The following is a 7,717-nucleotide window of genomic DNA, read 5'->3' as shown; positions in this document are numbered from 1 at the left end:
GGCCCAGAAATAGATCAGGTTAAGATTGAAAGCATCCAGAGTCTTGCCTCTGCCTGCAGTCTTATCATAATTCAGTCCTGATGATCCTCAGTCTATTGACTCCGAGATGGGGTGAGATATTTTCCAACAGGGTAGGTCAATGGCTTGCCCTCCAGGCAAACGCTGTCTGGATGGTAAATGTCTGCCTGAGAAAGATGTCCTCTGCAACATAAGGGAATTACTCAGCACAGGGAACTGGGCAGCTGCCTTCTGTATCCCAGAGTCACCAACCCTAGATTCTTCTCATATAAGGCTCTAGTCCACTCTACCCTCCCTCTGTTGGAGCCTAAGGTGAGTAGCTGCACACAAAACGTTGTGTGTTGGCCCTTTAAGAGCATACCTGCATTTCCAGCTGTCTTTCCCTTTCAGACAGAAACCCTGCTGCTTTTCAGAACTAATTGTTATGTGGGCACCTTCCTCAGTTCTGGTGTTCTGGGCTGGGGGCCCAGCTTGGGGTTTAGACCCCATAGTGCTCATTTGAGAAAACTCCACAGCTGAGATATATTGAGCTGCTTTCTGTGGGAACCTGGCCAGCCCTCTCATGTCTTTACACTTTCTACCAGTCTCGATGTGGTCTCCTTTTTCCATGCTTGGTTGTTGGGGTTCTCTGCAGCTAGTCTTCAGTTGATTATTCAGGATGGTTTTTCTGTATTTTAGTTGTAATTCCAGTTTGGTTCTGGGAGAGTGTCTGTGTAGCTTCCATTTATTCCTCTGCCATTTTGGAACCTCTAAAGCAAGCATATCAAACTCGCGGCCCACAGGCTGCATGTGGCCCACAGTGAATATTTTTGCGGCCCAGCTAATATAACAGTATGCAAGAAATATTTTAATAAAAATTTATTAACTTAATTTTTACAATATCCTGTTATACATAACTATTAATAATGAACTACAACGTTCGCTAATGACTGCTTACTACAATCGTGTTGCATTCATTTCCCTTACTCGCCTTACTCACAGGTGCACCATATCTCTCCACTAACATTAGCAGTGAATATTTTAGCAGCCAATTGCCATGTCATTAGTCTTGGACTGACTTGTTTGGTGTGCACAACAAAAAATATTTCAATTTCTGACAACAAGAAAAATAGGTTTATTTATTTGTGCAGTTATTCAGTGTCTGGTAACTTAATGTTCAAGAAAAAATATTAATTTTTATTAAAATATTCTATTAGTTTATGTTAATGATTACTCATTTATATCAGCCCTTTGTATTCAGCATGTCTCTATTGAACTAAACCTACGTTTCTATGAAAATTGAAGCTTTTTTTTTTTGAGGCACACATAAACTTAAAACTTGTTTTTGTTTTTTTTAAAAAATATATTTTATTGATTTTTTACAGAGAGGAAAGGAGAGAGATAGAGAGCTAGAAACATCGATGAGAGAGAAACATCGATCAGCTGCCTCCTGCACATCTCCTACTGGGAATGTGCCCGCAACCCAAATACATGCCCTCGACCGGAATCGAACCTGGGACCCTTCAGTCCGCAGGCCGACGCTCTATCCACTGAGACAAACCGGTTTTGGCAACTTAAACCTTGTTTATTTGACCCATGTTAGCCTTTGAGTTTGACATGCTTGCTCTAAAGGGATTTTTCTTTTTATTACCAGAAAGCACACAAATGTCTCAGAAACCTTGATTACACATAATTTCAGCACATAATGAATGAATTCAAGGATAATATGGTCTTTGTTGGGAAGAGGGGTTAAGAACATGGTCCAAACTTTCAGGACAAATGAGAGAGATCTTAGGGTTGATCAAGGCTGAGCTTCAAAATCATCTTGTAGTTTTACCAAAATGTCAAAGTCATCTCTGTGTTCTTTCAAGAATTATTAGTGGTATTTCCCAAGATAAAAGAAATTCCACTTGCCGAAACCAGTTTGGCTCAGTGGATAGAGTGTCGGCTTGTGGACTGAAGGGTCCCAGGTTCGATTCCGGTCAAGGGCATGTCCCTGGGTTGCGGGCACATCCCCAGTAGGAGATGTGCAGGAGGCAGCTGATCGATGTTTCTCTCTCATCGATGTTTCTAACTCTCTATCTCTCTCCCTTCCTCTCTGTAAAGAATCAATAAAATATATTAAAAAAAAAAAAGAAATTCCACTTTTGTGCGAATGTGAGAGAATAGGAGACTTTTATTATAGTAGCAATAAGCAAACAATTGAAGTGGGTGGGGAAGCAGTGTGGGGATGACCCTCCTAGTAGTAAGTCATCAAGGTGTAGGGTGATGGAGGAGTGGTGGTAACAGTTTCACAAGAAAATGAGATAACTAATTATTTAGCAAAGTAGTTACTGTAAGGTTGTTCAAAGACTTTCTACAGAAACATCTGAATATACTGAACATTGTTCTCTCAGCTGTTGGACCTGTGTCATTTGCTCTTTCTGGCCTTTCACTTAGTTGGGTTCTGAGTAATCTGTTTTTTAGGCAGCTCTTTGTTCTTCAGAGTGCAGATGATAAGGAACAATTTCAGTAGTTCCGTAAGAATGTAATTCAACAAATTTATGTTCATTTGAAGGAATTCTGTAAGTATCTCTAGCTACCCATTACCTAATGCAGATAATTGATTGCTGTTAACCACATGGGTAAAATGATCATTGTCATCCCAAAGGCAAAAATGTGGAGGAGAAGCCATAGGCAGAGATTATGTGCCAATCTAGAAAGAATATAGAGGAGAAACAGTTCCCGGGAATAGAGAAAACTTGGGGTCATTGTCTTTTGGTCTCTTGCCTTCTCCTTCTCTGTCTCTAAGAAATGGTTCAGAAGACAGGGAGCATGCATACATTCTGCTTTGGAGTTTTACAAATTGAGAATGTGTCTCTCCCCTGTTAAATAAATCAAATAGCTACCAGTTGCCAATAAGAAACTTTATTACACTCCCCAGTCCTGAGAACTTGAGAAACAGAAACAGAGAGTTCTGACTTTGGGGAATGAGTTACATGGGGAAGGAACACTTGAAAATATTCCGGAAACATAGACAGATTTTCATTAGCTTAACCTTCCTTGAACAGTAATGAGAAAACAAAGGAAGCAAACTTTAATGCTCTCAAGATTATGTCAAGTATATCTTTCTGACTCTCAACTTCACCTCGGGCACATTACTGCCTGGAGGAATAGTAATTCTCCTTTTCTTTAAATTGCTTCTCCATTTCTGCCTTTCTCTTTTCTTGTTCCAATTTATCTCCTAGATTTCTAATGTTCTCTTCATACTCCTCTCTTAACTTCCTTTTCTCTCTCTCCAGCTCAGCTCTACATTGTTCTTGTATCACTTGAATCTGTTTCTGAATCTCAACTTCGGCCCTTTGGTACATCTTATCAGTGTAGCATCTTCCCTTGTTCTCCATCAGTATGTGCTGGACCAGGTCCAGCAGCTGTTTCCTCTGAGCCTCCTGCTCAGCCCCTGTCGCCTTATTGTCGAACTCACAGTGACGATCCTTGAACTGCTCCATCAGATCTTGAAAGGCTTCTGGAACTTCCTTGAAGTAATCATGGAACTCAATGTCTTCCAAGTCATCTTTTTGGGTAAATAAGAGAATCATGTATCTCCTAGCTTTGGGTCCAAACATTGACAACCTCTCCACAGCCTTTTGTTCTTCCTTTGTGTAACAGCCCAGTGGGATTACCAGGAGCACAGTGTGAGGCCCGGGGGTGGTCAGGAGGATGCAATTAGCTCCCTTTGTGTGTGAGCATCCTGTACCTCTGTGTCAAAAATGCCAGGTGTGTCCACGACAACAATTTCTCTCCCATTCCAGATGCTGCTCTCTTTCCGACAGACCTTGGTGATGGATTTTGCTGCAATGCTGGAATGAAATGCTTTCCTTCCAAGGATGCTGTTCCCTGTGGCACTTTTGCCTGCTCCAGTCTTACCCACTAAGACAAGTCGCAGTTGTGAATCTCTGGGGTCTTGATTTCCAAGCCCTGGGAAATCAGGAAACAAAAGCCACAGTGTTAGGACTGACTTCCAACCTTTCACCCTGCTTGTGCCCCACCCACTGGAGGTGGAGATTCAGAAACAGATTAATGTTTCCTGTCTGTGAGCCACCTCTGCACTCACAGGAGATCTGTGGAACTCCTGGGTCTCACCTCCCTCCTGCAGGACTTGGGGAATGCCAGGCCCTTCTCAGGAGTCCTTTGGGCTACTCTCTCTGACCTTAGAAAGCTAAGTGCCCATGGGTGAAGGCACACAAGTGAGAACTCTGAGCCTCTGCTGGTAGCTGTTCCTCATAAGTTAATGAAGGAAGTAACACAAATCTGATTTTGGGACATCACAGGGGAAGAACCCCTCCCCCCAATTTATATCCAAAATGGAACTTTGCTTCTTCCCATTAAGAAGCAATGTAGGTGGATTATATTCAAGCCATCCCATCCCTGAAAGGGAAAAAAGGGCACCTGGGCAGAAAGGCAAAGTGTTCCTTTATATTTCACATATGCAGCCACCTCTTCAGGGATTCTGAACCACAGGAGAATAAAATACCTTACTTTTATATTATGAACTTAACGCAGGGGTCCTCAAACTTTTTAAACAGGGGGCCAGTTCACTGTCCCTCAGACTGTTGGAGGGCTGGACTATAGTTTAAAAGAAAATTATGAACAAATTCCTATGCACACTGCACATATCTTATTTTGAAGCAAAAAAACCAAAACAGGAACAAATACAATATTTGTATTTGCATGTGGCCCACGGGCCTTAGTTTGAGGACCCCTGCCTTAACCTATAAATCTAGTGAAGTTTTCCTATCTTAAATTAATACGTAGAAGACTGCTAGCCAGAAAGTATTGAGATTTCTCTGGAGTTACTCTAAAATCTCTTGATACATAAATAATAGTAATAACAACTCATACAGAGTAGCATCAGTCGAGTTATACTTTCTTAGTTTCTCTTGGTTAGGCACGTCTCCTTCCTAGGACACTTGGAAGTTAATAACAGAACAGCATAAAACTACCACCTGATTGATGTTTAAAGATCACTGTGTCTTAGGTTAAACACCAAATCATCTATGTAGCACTTTCTTATTTCTAGTCAGTAATTCTCTGTTTATCTCTTTCATGTGTGTATAAAGTTGAAGTTGTCAGAATTTGTTGAGCACAGACTGGGACCATAGACGTCAACTGACAAGCACATCTGAGAGCCTGTTTCTCCTCCAAGGAAGACCCTGTCAGCACAGCCCTTGAATAAGACTGATTCCTGTGGGAGGAATCCTGTATTACAACCACATGTGTCTGCTTTGAGTCAATGTATACATTTTCACACTGACAATATTACAGATAATATTGTAAACTCCATTTTATTTTTCAGAGATATCATCACCTTTTACCCAGTACCTCAGATCAAACTAGGAATCTCTCCAGATTCCTCTCTCTCCATTACCTTCCACATCTGACCCATTGCAAGTTCTCTTGCTCCATCCCCAAATATGACTGCTTCTCTCCATTCTGAAGACCATCATACTAGCCCAAGCTACCATCACCATCCATGACTTAGCAGTCCCCCCACTGGTCTCTTTACTTCCATTGTTCCCTCTTTTTCTGTTCTGTAAATTGGAATGAGTTTTTAAAAATATCAATCAGAAGAGAGATTTTGCAGAACCTCCCCACTCGGACTTCCACAAAATCAGTAGTTATTCCCTATCTCCCCTACACTTTAAGGTGAAGCTGTTGCTAATCCAAGGATTAGAAAAACCATCCCTAAGGCAGAGTATCTCATACTTGATAACAGGATTCTGGGATGAGAGAAGTAAATTTCCAGAACATGAGACCACTGGTTATAGGATGGCTAAAATTAAGACAAAATGTGGGTGGGAGTTCAGATTATTATTTAGTTAGCAGCACACTGAAAGACTCCAACCTAAGGATATTCTGAGGGCATTAGTTGGTCTTCCAGAGAGAAGTAAGAAATTATGGGAGGTGAATTGAAAAGTCACCAAAGGCCAGCTCCAACACTGCAACAATTTGCCAATGCTGATAGCATATAGCAGTCTATGTGATAGACTGCAGATATGGCTATGAATTAACCCCATCTCTCTATAAACGCCTCTTTAGCATGTGGATATGCAGCTCTTCCCACAAGGTGCTGATTCTGTTTTTCCACCTGTTGCATCTGGGTGGGCCCTGTGACTTGCTCCAGACAATAGGGCAGTAGAAGCATGATGCTAATAGACTATAAAAATGCTGATGCCCTGTGATTTGCTGTTTCTTGCTCTTCAGAACTCTGCAACTGGTTGATTATGAAGGACATTAGGCCCGGTTATCCTTATCACCCTAGCCTGCCCAAGAGCCTGCTAACTACTAGACATGACAATGGGACTATACAATTCAAAAGTATCCAGTTGCTGGATCTTGAGAGTATTATGCTAAGTGAAATAAGTCAGATGAAAAAAGGACAAGAACTATGATTTCACTCACATGGGCTATAAAATAGAAAGCAACAGGGGAACAAACAAACAAACAAACAAACTCAGAGTCATAGGCAACAATATGAGAGGTTGAAGATGGTAAAGTGGGTGAAATATATGGTGATGGAAGGAGACAAGGCTTTGGGTGGTGAGTACACAATGCAATACACAGATGATAGATAATAGAATTGTACACTTGAAACTTTTATAATGTTATCAACCAATGTCACCACAATAAATTTAATCTACAAAATAAAAAGATCATCCAGTTGTGTACTTAACCACCAGCTTACTGCCAGTGCATGAGTGAGTCTGGCTGAGATGAGCCCAGTTGGCTCAGACTCAAGGACTGCCCAGCTACCTATCAAATTGATTGCCAAAGAAATGGTTGAGGTTTTAGGGTACTAAGTTGTAGTGTGATGCCAAACCAGCAAACATTCAACTGATATAGTCTATTTCTATAGATAAGAAAGTCAAAGGAGGGTTGTGTGAGAAACTGAGTGAACCAGTCTGTTGAATTTGTTGGTTACAGTGAGGCCACCAGGAGCAGGAAAATTGGCAATCTGAATGAATCAATTCCTCCCACATCCCCTTTTCCCAGTCCTCTCTCAGGCTGAAGAGAGTGGCAGCAAAACAACCACAGAGGCTACAACTGGCCATTCTGATGTGTCCACATTGTAGGAAGTAGGAAATAAAAAAACTCATCAGCCTGGGATCAATCAGGATACTTTAACCACTCTTCCTCTTAGAGGTTATGCTGCATCATAAAGAGACAGTGCAGAGGGTGGAGAGAAAAGAAAGAGCTGAGTTAGGTAAGAGAACATAAGAAATGGGGCTGGGAATATTCTGTTCTTGCTTAGATGGGGACTGGCAGAGAGCACAGGAGAATCCACTGTCAGGTTCCCTCGATCCCACCTGGCTTGGGAAGCCTGAGCACCCTCTCACTATGGCTGGTCCTGGGTTCACTGAAGTTGAAAGGCGTACTGTGCAATTGAGCTGCCATCATAGGTAGAATTCCTGTAGATAAGAAACAGAACTCATTTTAGGGAAATGGAGTAACTGCAAACCAAAACCTCATGAAGCCAACAGTTTTTTGTTTTTTATTTTTCCCATAAACTTGCTACTTCCCTATTTCCCAATACTTCTCCTCATCTCCCCATTGTCAGTTTTGTTTTACTTGTGGCTTTTTCTCTACACAAACATGTTTCAAGTGTTTCCTCAGCTTTGGTTCTGGGTGCCCTTTCCCATCTATTCAGTAAATTATTGCTTTGAATGCTGTTTGTATGTAC

General features: G+C 41.5%; 1 pseudogene; it reads right to left on the bottom strand.

The window, feature by feature from the left end:
- Nucleotides 1-3,029: 3,029 nt before the first annotated feature.
- On the bottom strand, nt 3,030-7,431 carry LOC139016730 (GTPase IMAP family member 4-like; annotated as a pseudogene).
- Nucleotides 7,432-7,717: the final 286 nt, after the last annotated feature.

This window comes from Myotis yumanensis, unplaced genomic scaffold (genome assembly GCF_028538775.1).
Source record: "Myotis yumanensis isolate MYYU_CA2020_CCGP unplaced genomic scaffold, mMyoYum1.0.hap1 SCAF_9, whole genome shotgun sequence".
NCBI classification, from domain to species: Eukaryota; Metazoa; Chordata; class Mammalia; order Chiroptera; family Vespertilionidae; genus Myotis; species Myotis yumanensis.
This window is presented reverse-complemented; position numbering and strand designations above follow the sequence as displayed.